A 15,835-nucleotide genomic window follows, 5' to 3' on the forward strand; every position below is an offset into this window, starting at 1 on the left:
AACAACTGTGTTAGTAGTAGTAACTGTGGTAGTAATAGTAGTAACTGTGGCAGTAGTAGTAACTGTGGTAGTAGTAGTAGTAGTAACAACTGTGTTAGTAGTAGTAACTGTGGTAGTAGTAGTAGTAGTAACTGTGGTAATAGTAGTAACTGTCGTAGTAGTAACTGTAGTAGTAGTAGTAGTAGTAGTAACTGTGGCAGTAGTAGTAACAGTGGTAGTAGTAGTAACTGTGGCAGTAGTAGTAACAGTGGTAGTAGTAGTAACAGTGGTAGTAGTAGTAGTAGTAGTAGTAACAGTGGTAGTAGTAGTAGTAACAGTGGTAGTAGTAGTAGTAGTAGTAACTGTGGTAGTAGTAGTAACTGTGGTAGTAGTAGCAACTGTGGTAGTAGTAGTAGTAGTAGTAACTGTGGTAATAGTAGTAACTGTGGTAGTAGTAGTAGTAGTAACAGTGGTAGTAGTAGTAACTGTGGTTGTAGTAGTAGTAGTAGTAACAGTGGTAGTAGTAACTGTGGTAGTAGTAGTAACAGTGGTAGTAGTAACTTTTGGTAGTAGTAGCAGGTCAGGATCCTCCCCACCACTAGTTGACGTAGTAACAATAGTAGTAGTAGTAACTGTAGTGGTGGTGGTAGTAGTAACAAATATAATAGTAGTATTAACAGTAGTGGTAGTTGTATCAGTAGTAGTAGCAGGTCAGGATCCTCCCCACCACTAGTTGGCGTAGTAACAATAGTAGTAGTAGTAACTTTAGTGGTGGTAGTAGTAACAGATATAATAGTAGTATTAACAGTAGTGGTAGTTGTATCAGTAGTAGTAGCAGGTCAGGATCCTCCCCACCACTAGTTGGCGTAGTAACAATAGTAGTAGTAGTAACTTTAGTGGTGGTAGTAGTAACAGATATAATAGTAGTATTAACAGTAGTGGTAGTTGTATCAGTAGTAGTAGCAGGTCAGGATCCTCCCCACCACTAGTTGGCGTAGTAACAATAGTAGTAGTAGTAACTGTAGTGGTGGTGGTAGTAACAGATATAATAGTAGTATTAACAGTAGTGGTAGTTGTATCAGTAGTAGTAGCAGGTCAGGATCCTCCCCACCACTAGTTGGCGTAGTAACAATAGTAGTAGTAGTAACTTTAGTGGTGGTAGTAGTAACAGATATAATAGTAGTATTAACAGTAGTGGTAGTTGTATCAGTAGTAGTAGCAGGTCAGGATCCTCCCCACCACTAGTTGGCGTAGTAACAATAGTAGTAGTAGTAACTTTAGTGGTGGTAGTAGTAACAGATATAATAGTAGTATTAACAGTAGTGGTAGTTGTATCAGTAGTAGTAGCAGGTCAGGATCCTCCCCACCACTAGTTGGCGTAGTAACAGTAGTAGTAGTAGTAACTGTAGTGGTGGTAGTAGTAACAGATATAATAGTAGTATTAACAGTAGTGGTAGTTGTATCAGTAGTAGTAGCAGGTCAGGATCCTCCCCACCACTAGTTGGCGTAGTAACAATAGTAGTAGTAGTAACTGTAGTGGTGGTAGTAGTAACAGATATAATAGTAGTATTAACAGTAGTGGTAGTTGTATCAGTAGTAGTAGCAGGTCAGGATCCTCCCCACCACTAGTTGGCGTAGTAACAATAGTAGTAGTAGTAACTTTAGTGGTGGTAGTAGTAACAGATATAATAGTAGTATTAACAGTAGTGGTAGTTGTATCAGTAGTAGTAGCAGGTCAGGATCCTCCCCACCACTAGTTGGCGTAGTAACAATAGTAGTAGTAGTAACTTTAGTGGTGGTAGTAACAGATATAATAGTAGTATTAACAGTAGTGGTAGTTGTATCAGTAGTAGTAGCAGGTCAGGATCCTCCCCACCACTAGTTGGCGTAGTAACAATAGTAGTAGTAGTAACTGTAGTGGTGGTGGTAGTAACAGATATAATAGTAGTATTAACAGTAGTGGTAGTTGTATCAGTAGTAGTAGCAGGTCAGGATCCTCCCCACCACTAGTTGGCGTAGTAACAATAGTAGTAGTAGTAACTTTAGTGGTGGTAGTAGTAACAGATATAATAGTAGTATTAACAGTAGTGGTAGTTGTATCAGTAGTAGTAGCAGGTCAGGATCCTCCCCACCACTAGTTGGCGTAGTAACAATAGTAGTAGTAGTAACTGTAGTGGTGGTGGTAGTAGTAACAGATATAATAGTAGTATTAACAGTAGTGGTAGTTGTATCAGTAGTAGTAGCAGGTCAGGATCCTCCCCACCACTAGTTGGCGTAGTAACAATAGTAGTAGTAGTAACTGTAGTGGTGGTGGTAGTAGTAACAGATATAATAGTAGTATTAACAGTAGTGGTAGTTGTATCAGTAGTAGTAGCAGGTCAGGATCCTCCCCACCACTAGTTGGCGTAGTAACAATAGTAGTAGTAGTAACTTTAGTGGTGGTAGTAGTAACAGATATAATAGTAGTATTAACAGTAGTGGTAGTTGTATCAGTAGTAGTAGCAGGTCAGGATCCTCCCCACCACTAGTTGGCGTAGTAACAATAGTAGTAGTAGTAACTGTAGTGGTGGTGGTAGTAACAGATATAATAGTAGTATTAACAGTAGTGGTAGTTGTATCAGTAGTAGTAGCAGGTCAGGATCCTCCCCACCACTAGTTGGCGTAGTAACAATAGTAGTAGTAGTAACTTTAGTGGTGGTAGTAGTAACAGATATAATAGTAGTATTAACAGTAGTGGTAGTTGTATCAGTAGTAGTAGCAGGTCAGGATCCTCCCCACCACTAGTTGGCGTAGTAACAATAGTAGTAGTAGTAACTTTAGTGGTGGTAGTAGTAACAGATATAATAGTAGTATTAACAGTAGTGGTAGTTGTATCAGTAGTAGTAGCAGGTCAGGATCCTCCCCACCACTAGTTGGCGTAGTAATAGTAAGAATAGTGGTAGTTGTACTAGTAGTGGTAGTGTTAGTAAGTGAAGGCACCTCCCCACCACTAGTTGGCGTAGTAATAGTAAGAATAGTGGTAGTTGTACTAGTAGTAGTAGTAATAGTGGTAGTGTTAGTAGGTGAAGGCACCTCCCCACCACTAGTTGGCGTAGTAATAGTAAGAATAGTGGTAGTTGTACTAGTAGTAGTAGTAATAGTGGTAGTGTTAGTAAGTGAAGGCACCTCCCCACCACTAGTTGGCGTAGTAATAGTAAGAATAGTGGTAGTTGTACTAGTAGTAGTAGTAATAGTGGTAGTGTTAGTAGGTGAAGGCACCTCCCCACCACTAGTTGGCGTAGTAATAGTAAGAATAGTGGTAGTTGTACTAGTAGTAGTAGTAATAGTGGTAGTGTTAGTAAGTGAAGGCACCTCCCCACCACTAGTTGGCGTAGTAATAGTAAGAATAGTGGTAGTTGTACTAGTAGTAGTAGTAATAGTGGTAGTGTTAGTAGGTGAAGGCACCTCCCCACCACTAGTTGGCGTAGTAATAGTAAGAATAGTGGTAGTTGTACTAGTAGTAGTAGTAATAGTGGTAGTGTTAGTAGGTGAAGGCACCTCCCCACCACTAGTTGGCGTAGTAATAGTAAGAATAGTGGTAGTTGTACTAGTAGTAGTAGTAATAGTGGTAGTGTTAGTAAGTGAAGGCACCTCTCCACCACTAGTTGGCATAGTAATAGTAAGAATAGTGGTAGTTGTACTAGTAGTAGTAGTAATAGTGGTAGTGTTAGTAAGTGAAGGCACCTCCCCACCACTAGTTGGCATAGTAATAGTAAGAATAGTGGTAGTTGTACTAGTAGTAGTAGTAATAGTGGTAGTGTTAGTAGGTGAAGGCACCTCCCCACCACTAGTTGGCGTAGTAATAGTAAGAATAGTGGTAGTTGTACTAGTAGTAGTAGTAATAGTGGTAGTGTTAGTAAGTGAAGGCACCTCTCCACCACTAGTTGGCATAGTAATAGTAAGAATAGTGGTAGTTGTACTAGTAGTAGTAGTAATAGTGGTAGTGTTAGTAAGTGAAGGCACCTCCCCACCACTAGTTGGCATAGTAATAGTAAGAATAGTGGTAGTTGTACTAGTAGTAGTAGTAATAGTGGTAGTGTTAGTAGGTGAAGGCACCTCCCCACCACTAGTTGGCGTAGTAATAGTAAGAATAGTGGTAGTTGTACTAGTAGTAGTAGTAATAGTGGTAGTGTTAGTAAGTGAAGGCACCTCTCCACCACTAGTTGGCATAGTAATAGTAAGAATAGTGGTAGTTGTACTAGTAGTAGTAGTAATAGTGGTAGTGTTAGTAAGTGAAGGCACCTCCCCACCACTAGTTGGCATAGTAATAGTAAGAATAGTGGTAGTTGTACTAGTAGTAGTAGTAATAGTGGTAGTGTTAGTAGGTGAAGGCACCTCCCCACCACTAGTTGGCATAGTAATAGTAAGAATAGTGGTAGTTGTACTAGTAGTAGTAGTAATAGTGGTAGTGTTAGTAGGTGAAGGCACCTCCCCACCACTAGTTGGCATAGTAATAGTAAGAATAGTGGTAGTTGTACTAGTAGTAGTAGTAATAGTGGTAGTGTTAGTAGGTGAAGGCACCTCCCCACCACTAGTTGGCATAGTAATAGTAAGAGTAGTGGTAGTTGTACTAGTAGTAGTAGTAGTAGTGGTAGTGTTAGTAGGTGAAGGCACCTACCCACCACTAGTTGGCATAGTAATAGTAAGAATAGTGGTAGTTGTACTAGTAGTAGTAGTAATAGTGGTAGTGTTAGTAAGTGAAGGCACCTCCCCACCACTAGTTGGCATAGTAATAGTAAGAATAGTGGTAGTTGTACTAGTAGTAGTAGTAATAGTGGTAGTGTTAGTAGGTGAAGGCACCTCCCCACCACTAGTTGGCATAGTAATAGTAAGAATAGTGGTAGTTGTACTAGTAGTAGTAGTAATAGTGGTAGTGTTAGTAAGTGAAGGCACCTCCCCACCACTAGTTGGCATAGTAATAGTAAGAATAGTGGTAGTTGTACTAGTAGTAGTAGTAATAGTGGTAGTGTTAGTAGGTGAAGGCACCTCCCCACCACTAGTTGGCGTAGCTGCAGTGAATCCTGTGAGACTCCCCTCCAGGATGCTAGTATTAGCACATAGCCAGGGACCAACACAGGTGTGCCAAGCTTGGTGGTGAAGGACAGTGGCGGGAAGAAGTGGCGGCTGATGTTCACTGAATTAAAGAAAGAAATCATCAAAAAGATGACAGAGTGTGTAACTAGCTAACTTGTTGGAGCGTAGCACTGGTAGTCTGGGTCAGGAGCTGTAACGCAGGTTAGCGGCGTACCCCAAGGATGCAGAGACAGAAGGAGAGGAGAAAACAAAAGAAGGCAAGTGCCAGAGTAAATGCAAAAACCACAAAGTTCTTTTGTGAAGGGAACACCATGTGCACGTGAGGCAGCAGGTCAAGCAAAGCAACCATCCGACCAGACTCAAATAGTTGACCGGGTACAGGTGTGTCCCGTTTGCCAATCAGCACGGCCTGCGGAAGTGAAACCTACAAAATAAAAGCCCAGGACAGGAACTAAACTACCACACACAGGGACAAAGATGTGACAGTCTGCGCCACACTGAAGCAGAACAAGTCTGTAACGCCAGCCAAGAACATTAAAACGATATCCAAACATGTATCCACGAAAATATGGAGAAACAGCTGGAAGGAGATATGTAGAAGTCCACTGTCCAAGGTAAGTACTGGACATGATTATTGTATTACTTCCTGAAACTACTGGACTTCTTTGTACTTCAATTGTTGTTTTTCTCATCTAAATCTTTTCTTTTTTAAAAGGCATGTTAAATGACGATATTGTCTACATTTAAACACTTTCTTGTGGTCTACATAACCTTCATAACCTTCCTTGTGGTCTACATAATCTTCATAACCTTCCTTGTGGTCTACATAACCTTTCTTGTGGTCTACATAACCTTCATAACCTTCCTTGTGGTCTACATAATCTTCATAACCTTCCTTGTGGTCTACATAACCTTTCTTGTGGTCTACATAACCTTCATAACCTTCCTTGTGGTCTACATAACCTTCATAACCTTCCTTGTGGTCTACATAACCTTCATAACCTTCGTTGTGGTCTACATAATCTTCATAACCTTCCTTGTGGTCTACATAATCTTCATAACCTTCCTTGTGGTCTACATAACCTTCATAACCTTCCTTGTGGTCTACATAACCTTCATAACCTTCCTTGTGGTCTACATAATCTTCATAACCTTCCTTGTGGTCTACATAACCTTCATAACCTTCCTTGTGGTCTACATAACCTTCATAACCTTCCTTGTGGTCTACATAACCTTCCTTGTGGTCTACATAACCTTCATAACCTTCCTTGTGGTCTACATAACCTTCATAACCTTCCTTGTGGTCTACATAACCTTCATAACCTTCCTTGTGGTCTACATAACCTTCCTTGTGGTCTACATAACCTTCATAACCTTCCTTGTGGTCTACATAACCTTCATAACCTTCCTTGTGGTCTACATAACCTTCTTTGTGGTCTACATGACCAAGAGAACATTCCTTGTGGTCTACAAAACCTTCCTTGTGGTCCACAGAACCTTCTTTGTGGTCTGCAAAACCTTCCTTGTGGTCTACAGAATCTTCCTTGTGGTCTACAGAATCTTCCTTGTGGTCTACATAACATGTCATGCTGGTCCATGTTTTGCAGACCATCTTCAAGACCCTTTCTCACCGTCTCTTCAGGGTGCGCCATTTTGTGGGCGGGTCTTATTTACTTGGAACCTGTGATGGTCTGAGGCCCGGAACCGAATATTTGAACCACTCCAAGAGGTTTTGCTGCTCATTTGAGGTATGAGTGGTGTCCCAGAACCACTACCTGGTATCCTGAGGTACTACTGTGGCAGTGGTGTCCCAGAACCACTACCTGGTATCCTGAGGTACTACTGTAGCAGTGGTGTCCCAGAACCACTACCTGGTATCCTGAGGTACTACTGTAGCAGTGGTGTCCCAGAACCACTACCTGGTATCCTGAGGTACTACTGTAGCAGTGGTGTCCCAGAACCACTACCTGGTATCCTGAGGTACTACTGTAGCAGTGGTGTCCCAGAACCACTACCTGGTATCCTGAGGTACTACTGTAGCAGTGGTGTCCCAGAACCACTACCTGGTATCCTGAGGTACTACTGTAGCAGTGGTGTCCCAGAACCACTACCTGGTATCCTGAGGTACTACTGTAGCAGTGGTGTCCCAGAACCACTACCTGGTATCCTGAGGTACTACTGTAGTAGTGGTGTCCCAGAACCACTACCTGGTATCCTGAGGTACTACTGTAGTAGTGGTGTCCCAGAACCACTACCTGGTATCCTGAGGTACTACTGTAGTAGTGGTGTCCCAGAACCACTACCTGGTATCCTGAGGTACTACTGTAGCAGTGGTGTCCCAGAACCACTACCTGGTATCCTGAGGTACTACTGTAGTAGTGGTGTCCCAGAACCACTACCTGGTATCCTGAGGTACTACTGTAGCAGTGGTGTCCCAGAACCACTACCTGGTATCCTGAGGTACTACTGTAGTAGTGGTGTCCCAGAACCACTACCTGGTATCCTGAGGTACTACTGTAGCAGTGGTGTCCCAGAACCACTACCTGGTATCCTGAGGTACTACTGTAGCAGTGGTGTCCCAGAACCACTACCTGGTATCCTGAGGTACTACTGTAGTAGTGGTGTCCCAGAACCACTACCTGGTATCCTGAGGTACTACTGTAGCAGTGGTGTCCCAGAACCACTACCTGGTATCCTGAGGTACTACTGTAGCAGTGGTGTCCCAGAACCACTACCTGGTATCCTGAGGTACTACTGTAGCAGTGGTGTCCCAGAACCACTACCTGGTATCCTGAGGTACTACTGTAGCAGTGGTGTCCCAGAACCACTACCTGGTATCCTGAGGTACTACTGTAGCAGTGGTGTCCCAGAACCACTACCTGGTATCCTGAGGTACTACTGTAGTAGACACCCAGAACTTGGAAGGATGAGCAGTCTAACAAGATTTGTCGGAAGTAAGATTCCTTCATCCAAAGACAAAGTGCTGGATCAGATGAGCTGCAGGTGTGTGCGTCCAAGGTGGAGTTGATGTTGTACTACCACCTCATGGATGGTGTTCATCTCCCTGACACATTCAACCTACTGAAGGTGTGGCGCCTCAGTGCCTTGCTCAGGTGCTCAGGTGCTTTGGCAATGTCTCCCATGTTGGAAGCCATCATCATCATCATCATCATCATCATCATCATCTTCCTTGCTGTGAGCCCAGCAGGTTTAAGATGTCCTCCTCTGCCCGGCTGACCTAGTCCAGGTTACCTAAGTGCAGGTGTCTAGTTTCTCACCTGCTCTTATCTTACCCAAGTCTCCTCCCACACACACTGCAGCTCCTGTGCTCCTCTGGGCCCTGAGGACCCGAGGACCCGGATGAAGAGAAGGAGGACACGTGATGGAGCTGATACGGCAGTAGGATGCTGATGATACACAAGTCATCACTTTGACAAGTCTACTCAGAGATTTGAACCCTGGTGGTCTGCAGGTCAGTGTCTGAGACCACAGGCGTGAATTCTGGACAGCTGTCAAAATCCCCGATCCCATGTCGATATCAGATATCGCTCCCCCAAGACAAAGTCACTGAATGATAGTCAGACATGTGATCTATGACCCGTAAAAAGTTGATCCCAAACTACAACTTTTCTTCAGCATGAAGACATTCATTCTCTCTACGCCTTTTCTTCGTGCTGATATCAGACCATACTCCGTGTGGTATGGTATCACAAGTCAGCAAGTAGTATCAGGCCAATCCAGAAAGTACACAGTGTACTTCATGATGTACTTGTTGGAGTGACACCCTGGTAAGTACACAGTGTACTTAACAAAGTACTTCTAGGTGTGACACCCAAGTGAGTACAGTGTACTTCATGAAGTACTTACTGGAGTCACACCACAGTGATTACAGTGTACTTCATGAAGTACTTATTGGAGTCACACCACAGTGATTACAGTGTACTTCATGAAGTACTTACTGGAGTCACACCACAGTGATTACAGTGTACTTCATGAAGTACTTATTGGAGTCACACCACAGTGATTACAGTGTACTTCATGAAGTACTTATTGGAGTCACACCACAGTGATTACAGTGTACTTCATGAAGTACTTATTGGAGTCACACCACAGTGAGTACAGTGTACTTCATGATGTACTTACTGGAGTCACACCACAGTGAGTACAGTGTACTTCATGATGTACTTACTGGAGTCACACCACAGTGAGTACAGTGTACTTCATGAAGTACTTACTGGAGTCACACCACAGTGAGTACAGTGTACTTCATGAAGTACTTACTGGAGTCACACCACAGTGAGTACATTGTACTTCATGAAGTACTTACTGGAGTCACACCACAGTGATTACAGTGTACTTCATGATGTACTTACTGGAGTCACACCACAGTGATTACAGTGTACTTCATGAAGTACTTACTGGAGTCACACCACAGTGATTACAGTGTACTTCATGAAGTACTTACTGGAGTCACACCACAGTGAGTACAGTGTACTTCATGAAGTACTTACTGGAGTCACACCACAGTGAGTACAGTGTACTTCATGAAGTACTTACTGGAGTCACACCACAGTGATTACAGTGTACTTCATGAAGTACTTACTGGAGTCACACCACAGTGAGTACAGTGTACTTCATGAAGTACTTACTGGAGTCACACCACAGTGAGTACAGTGTACTTCATGAAGTACTTACTGGAGTCACACCACAGTGAGTACAGTGTACTTCATGAAGTACTTACTGGAGTCACACCACAGTGAGTACAGTGTACTTCATGATGTACTTACTGGAGTCACACCACAGTGATTACAGTGTACTTCATGAAGTACTTACTGGAGTCACACCACAGTGATTACAGTGTACTTCATGAAGTACTTACTGGAGTCACACCACAGTGAGTACAGTGTACTTCATGAAGTACTTACTGGAGTCACACCACAGTGAGTACAGTGTACTTCATGAAGTACTTACTGGAGTCACACCACAGTGAGTACAGTGTACTTCATGAAGTACTTACTGGAGTCACACCACAGTGAGTACAGTGTACTTCATGAAGTACTTACTGGAGTCACACCACAGTGAGTACATTGTACTTCATGAAGTACTTATTGGAGTCACACCACAGTGAGTACAGTGTACTTCATGAAGTACTTACTGGAGTCACACCACAGTGAGTACAGTGTACTTCATGAAGTACTTACTGGAGTCACACCACAGTGATTACAGTGTACTTCATGATGTACTTACTGGAGTCACACCACAGTGATTACAGTGTACTTCATGAAGTACTTACTGGAGTCACACCACAGTGATTACAGTGTACTTCATGATGTACTTACTGGAGTCACACCACAGTGATTACAGTGTACTTCATGATGTACTTACTGGAGTCACACCACAGTGAGTACAGTGTACTTCATGAAGTACTTACTGGAGTCACACCACAGTGATTACAGTGTACTTCATGATGTACTTACTGGAGTCACACCACAGTGATTACAGTGTACTTCATGAAGTACTTACTGGAGTCACACCACAGTGAGTACAGTGTACTTCATGAAGTACTTACTGGAGTCACACCACAGTGAGTACAGTGTACTTCATGAAGTACTTACTGGAGTCACACCACAGTGAGTACATTGTACTTCATGAAGTACTTATTGGAGTCACACCACAGTGAGTACAGTGTACTTCATGAAGTACTTACTGGAGTCACACCACAGTGAGTACAGTGTACTTCATGAAGTACTTACTGGAGTCACACCACAGTGATTACAGTGTACTTCATGAAGTACTTACTGGAGTCACACCACAGTGATTACAGTGTACTTCATGAAGTACTTACTGGAGTCACACCACAGTGAGTACAGTGTACTTCATGAAGTACTTACTGGAGTCACACCACAGTGAGTACAGTGTACTTCATGAAGTACTTACTGGAGTCACACCACAGTGAGTACAGTGTACTTCATGAAGTACTTACTGGAGTCACACCACAGTGATTACAGTGTACATCATGAAGTACTTACTGGAGTCACACCACAGTGATTACAGTGTACTTCATGAAGTACTTACTGGAGTCACACCACAGTGAGTACAGTGTACATCATGAAGTACTTACTGGAGTCACACCACAGTGAGTACAGTGTACTTCATGATGTACTTACTGGAGTCACACCACAGTGAGTACAGTGTACTTCATGAAGTACTTACTGGAGTCACACCACAGTGAGTACAGTGTACTTCATGAAGTACTTACTGGAGTCACACCACAGTGAGTACAGTGTACTTCATGAAGTACTTACTGGAGTCACACCACAGTGATTACAGTGTACATCATGAAGTACTTACTGGAGTCACACCACAGTGATTACAGTGTACTTCATGAAGTACTTACTGGAGTCACACCACAGTGAGTACAGTGTACTTCATGAAGTACTTACTGGAGTCACACCACAGTGATTACAGTGTACATCATGAAGTACTTACTGGAGTCACACCACAGTGATTACAGTGTACATCATGAAGTACTTACTGGAGTCACACCACAGTGAGTACAGTGTACTTCATGAAGTACTTACTGGAGTCACACCACAGTGAGTACAGTGTACTTCATGAAGTACTTACTGGAGTCACACCACAGTGAGTACAGTGTACTTCATGATGTACTTACTGGAGTCACACCACAGTGATTACAGTGTACTTCATGAAGTACTTACTGGAGTCACACCACAGTGAGTACAGTGTACTTCATGAAGTACTTACTGGAGTCACACCACAGTGATTACAGTGTACTCCATGAAGTACTTACTGGAGTCACACCACAGTGAGTACAGTGTACTTCATGAAGTACTTACTGGAGTCACACCACAGTGATTACAGTGTACTTCATGAAGTACTTACTGGAGTCACACCACAGTGAGTACAGTGTACTTCATGAAGTACTTACTGGAGTCACACCACAGTGAGTACAGTGTACTTCATGATGTACTTCTTGCAGCAACAGCTATTTATAAATGTTAATAAGTGTACTGTTATGCAGAGGTGTACTTCTAACAATGTTCTAGAGCAGGGCTCGGCATCCTTTACCACTCAAAGAGCCATTTTTACCCGTTTCACAAAATAAAGAAAAGAATGGGAGCCACAAAACTCTTTTGGAATTAAAATGAAATAACACTCATACAAAGTTTTTTTTTTCTTTGTGCTATGTATAAACCAGGGGTCTCAGACACGCGGCCAGCACCTTAATGTGATCATTTCATGTTAGTGCGGACCGTGAGTTTTATATGAATGTAGCTTGACAACATCACACTTACCAACCCTCTCAATTTTTCTGGGGTCACGCCCGGATTTCTGAGCAACTGTTGTCTCGTATGTCTGCTGATTTCCACTCACTCAACAAAAACAAGGGCGTGCTATGATTTAGCGCCCTCTACAACCTTATCAAACAGCTTGCCAGCCCAGGCTTCTGCAGACACATCAAAGTGAATGCAAGGCATACTTGATCAACAACCATACAGGTCACACTGAGGGTTGTGATATAAACAACTTTAACACTCTTGCTAATATGCGCCACAATGTGAACCCACACCAAACAAGAATGACAAACACATTTTGGGAGAACATCCGCACTGTAACACAACATAAACACAACAGAACAAATACCCAGAATCCCATGCATCCTTAACTATTCAGGGCAACATTATACACCCCCACTACCACCCGCGTCGCTTGAGTTGGCGGGGTTGGGTGTATACGTGTGTGTGTATATATATATATAAATGTCCTCCAATATTTCCTTCTATTTTACTACAGTCATTTACAAACGTTAAACATGTTAGGCAGCTACACAACAGCTAAGCACACAAGGGTAATAATGATTGAACAATAAAAGGTGACATGAGTCAATAGAAACAAGTATTCTATTTACATATAACCTACACTTACTAAGTCTCCCAGGCGTGGTAGAAAGTATCCAGTAACAAACGTGTCTGCACCATTTGACTTATTGTGTCAGGAGCTTAACTTCATCAACTATTGTGACCACTAGTTGTCACCAAAACAGTAATTACCATTCCACTTCAATTTCAAGACAGCATAAGTGCACTCCAGATGGTTAATAATAAATGAGTGTTTTAGTAACTCATTTCACTTCATCACCTTTATAACATTCACACTACTGAATAATACAAGTATGTATGCTTCTTGCTGATATCGTATCAGGCACTGTATCGGCCATCAGAAGTAATGTATCTATAAAGTAGGTATGGATCTTGCTGATATCAGATCAGGCACTGTATCAGCCATCAGAAGTAATATATCTATAAAGTATGTATGATTCCTGCTGATATCGGATTTGCCACTATTGGCCATCAGAAGTAATGTATAAAGTAGGTATGATTCCTGCTGATATCGTATCAATATCAGTATTGATCAATACTCAAGGCACTGACATCATTATGTCATCAAAAGTGAAAAATATCAAAGGGTTGATTTTTCAGAGTTGATCACTGATGAAATGATATCAAATATTACAAATCATTATTTGGGTATCGTTCTTTAACGTCACCTCTTTTTTCTCTCACACTCGTAAAAGTCTACTTCCTGGAAAGGACTCTGACTAACTCCTGAAACACAACCAACACACACACACACACACACACATTGCAACAAACTCACATACACCTTAAAACAAAGAAAATACACACACATTACAACACACATACACACAATAAAACAAAAACAACCAGACACATTAAAACACGCACACACATTAAGACTGAGGTTACATACATCCATCCATTTCCTACCGCTTATTCCCTTTGGGGGCGCTGGTGCCTATGACTGAGATTACATCTATGTTTAATGTACATTATTAAATATATCATTTATTGTATGTTTAATATAAATTACTAAATATAAAATCATTTGTTGTATAATATATTTTTTGGTATGTTTAATTTAGGTTATTAAATATATAATTTACTGTATGTTTAATGTACATTATTGAATATAATGTTTATATTTCTTGGCAGCATGGTGGTTCAGAGGTTAGTACATGCGCCTCACAATACGTAGGTCCTGGGTTCGATCCTGGGCTTTGGATCTTTCTGTGTGGAGTTTGCATGTCTTCCCCGTGACTGCGTGGGTTTCTACTCCGGGTACTCCGGCTTCCTCCCACCTCCAAAGACATGCACCTGGGGATAGGCCCCTCCCACCTCCAAAGACATGCACCTGGGGATAGGCCCCTCCCACCTCCAAAGACATGCACCTGGGGATAGGCCCCTCCCACCTCCAAGGACATGCACCTGGGGATAGGCCCCTCCCACCTCCAAGGACATGCACCTGGGGATAGGTTGATTGGCAACACTAAATGGGCCCTAGTGTGTGAATGTTGTCTGTCTATCTGTGTTGGCCCTGTGATGAGGTGGCCACTTGTCCGGGGTGTACGCCGCCTTCCTCCCACTTGTAGCTACGATAGACACCAGCAACCCCAAAGGGAATGAGAGGTAGAAAATGGATGGGTGGAATACAACATTCTGTGTTTGTTATATATAATTACTAACACAACGTTGTGTTCATGTTATTATTATTAATTTGACATTATGTGTTTGTGAATGTAAGTGATCAGTAGATGATGAATATGATTAATATGATAGATGATGAAAAGATCAATATATGATCAATAGATACGTGTGATCAGTAAATGATGAATAGATGATGAATACATATGATCAGCAGGTCATCAATAGATATGATGAGTAGATATGATCAGTAAATGATGAATAGATATGGTCAATAGATATGATGAGTAGATGATGCATAGATATGAGTAGATATGATGAGTAGATAATAAATAGATATGAGTATATAATGAATAGATATGATGAGTTCATATGATGAGTAGATAGGAGTATATAATGAATAGATGAGTATACAATGAATAAATATGAGTATATAATGAATAGATATGAGTAGATAATAGATATGATGAGTAAGGTATATGATGAGTAGATAATGAATAGATATGATGAGCAGGTATATGATGAGTAGGTATATGATGAGCAGGTATGAGACTGTAAAAGAGTAGAAATGTGTAGCGACTGACTTAGTAGTTGTCCATCAGCTCGGTCACGTGATCTCCGGGAGCAGGTTGTGTTCGGCGGGTGCGGGTCCGGTTCCGGCCGGGCTCGGTGTTCCGGTGGCAGCCGCTCGTGTGCACACAAGGCAGAAAAAGGCGTGAGCAGGCAGTCAGTATCTTGTGAGGTGTGAGGTGTGAGGTGTGACGACGTCAACACGCCACCCAGCTCTTTCTGCGCGGCTTTCTCCTTGGGAACTGTGCTGCCTTCACGGACACCTCGTAAAAGGCAGCACCCATCGCTTTCTCCGCCCCCATCCATCCATCCATCCATCCATTCCCTACCGCTCGTCCCTGCTTCCTTCCACACCAAAGTCGATGCTGTTACTGCTAGAAAGAAGTGTCTTTCTATCTCCTCGTCGCACTTGTTGTGTTGGCAGCCAAACAAGCAGCACGTCAACTATTAGCAGCTCAAACCAAAACAAACCGTCATGAAATAATAATGAATCAAAATCAATATGATCAATTATTGACATATTAAAGCCTCCCAATGCTTCACACCAAATATTAGACTTTGAAATATTTCTCAGGGGAAATATTGCATCATTTGATTGTTTATAACAAATGAAACTAACATGAAAAAAACATACAAACTTATAATTGACGTAAAGTTGATCTGGAGATTTAGGCAATGAAAATAAAAAA

General features: G+C 42.0%; 1 protein-coding gene across 1 annotated transcript in view; it reads right to left on the reverse strand.

The window, feature by feature from the left end:
- si:dkey-91i10.2 (uncharacterized protein LOC555224 homolog) overlaps positions 1–15,733 on the reverse strand; it is a 35,032-nt gene extending 19,299 nt beyond the window's left edge. Inside the window, exon 1 of the mRNA XM_061918178.1 lies at positions 15,161–15,733. The gene's annotated coding sequence lies outside the window, so the exon portion shown is untranslated. The remainder of the gene's footprint in view (positions 1–15,160) is intronic.
- Positions 15,734–15,835: the final 102 nt, after the last annotated feature.

This window comes from Nerophis ophidion, linkage group LG13 (genome assembly GCF_033978795.1).
Source record: "Nerophis ophidion isolate RoL-2023_Sa linkage group LG13, RoL_Noph_v1.0, whole genome shotgun sequence".
Taxonomy (NCBI): Eukaryota; Metazoa; Chordata; class Actinopteri; order Syngnathiformes; family Syngnathidae; genus Nerophis; species Nerophis ophidion.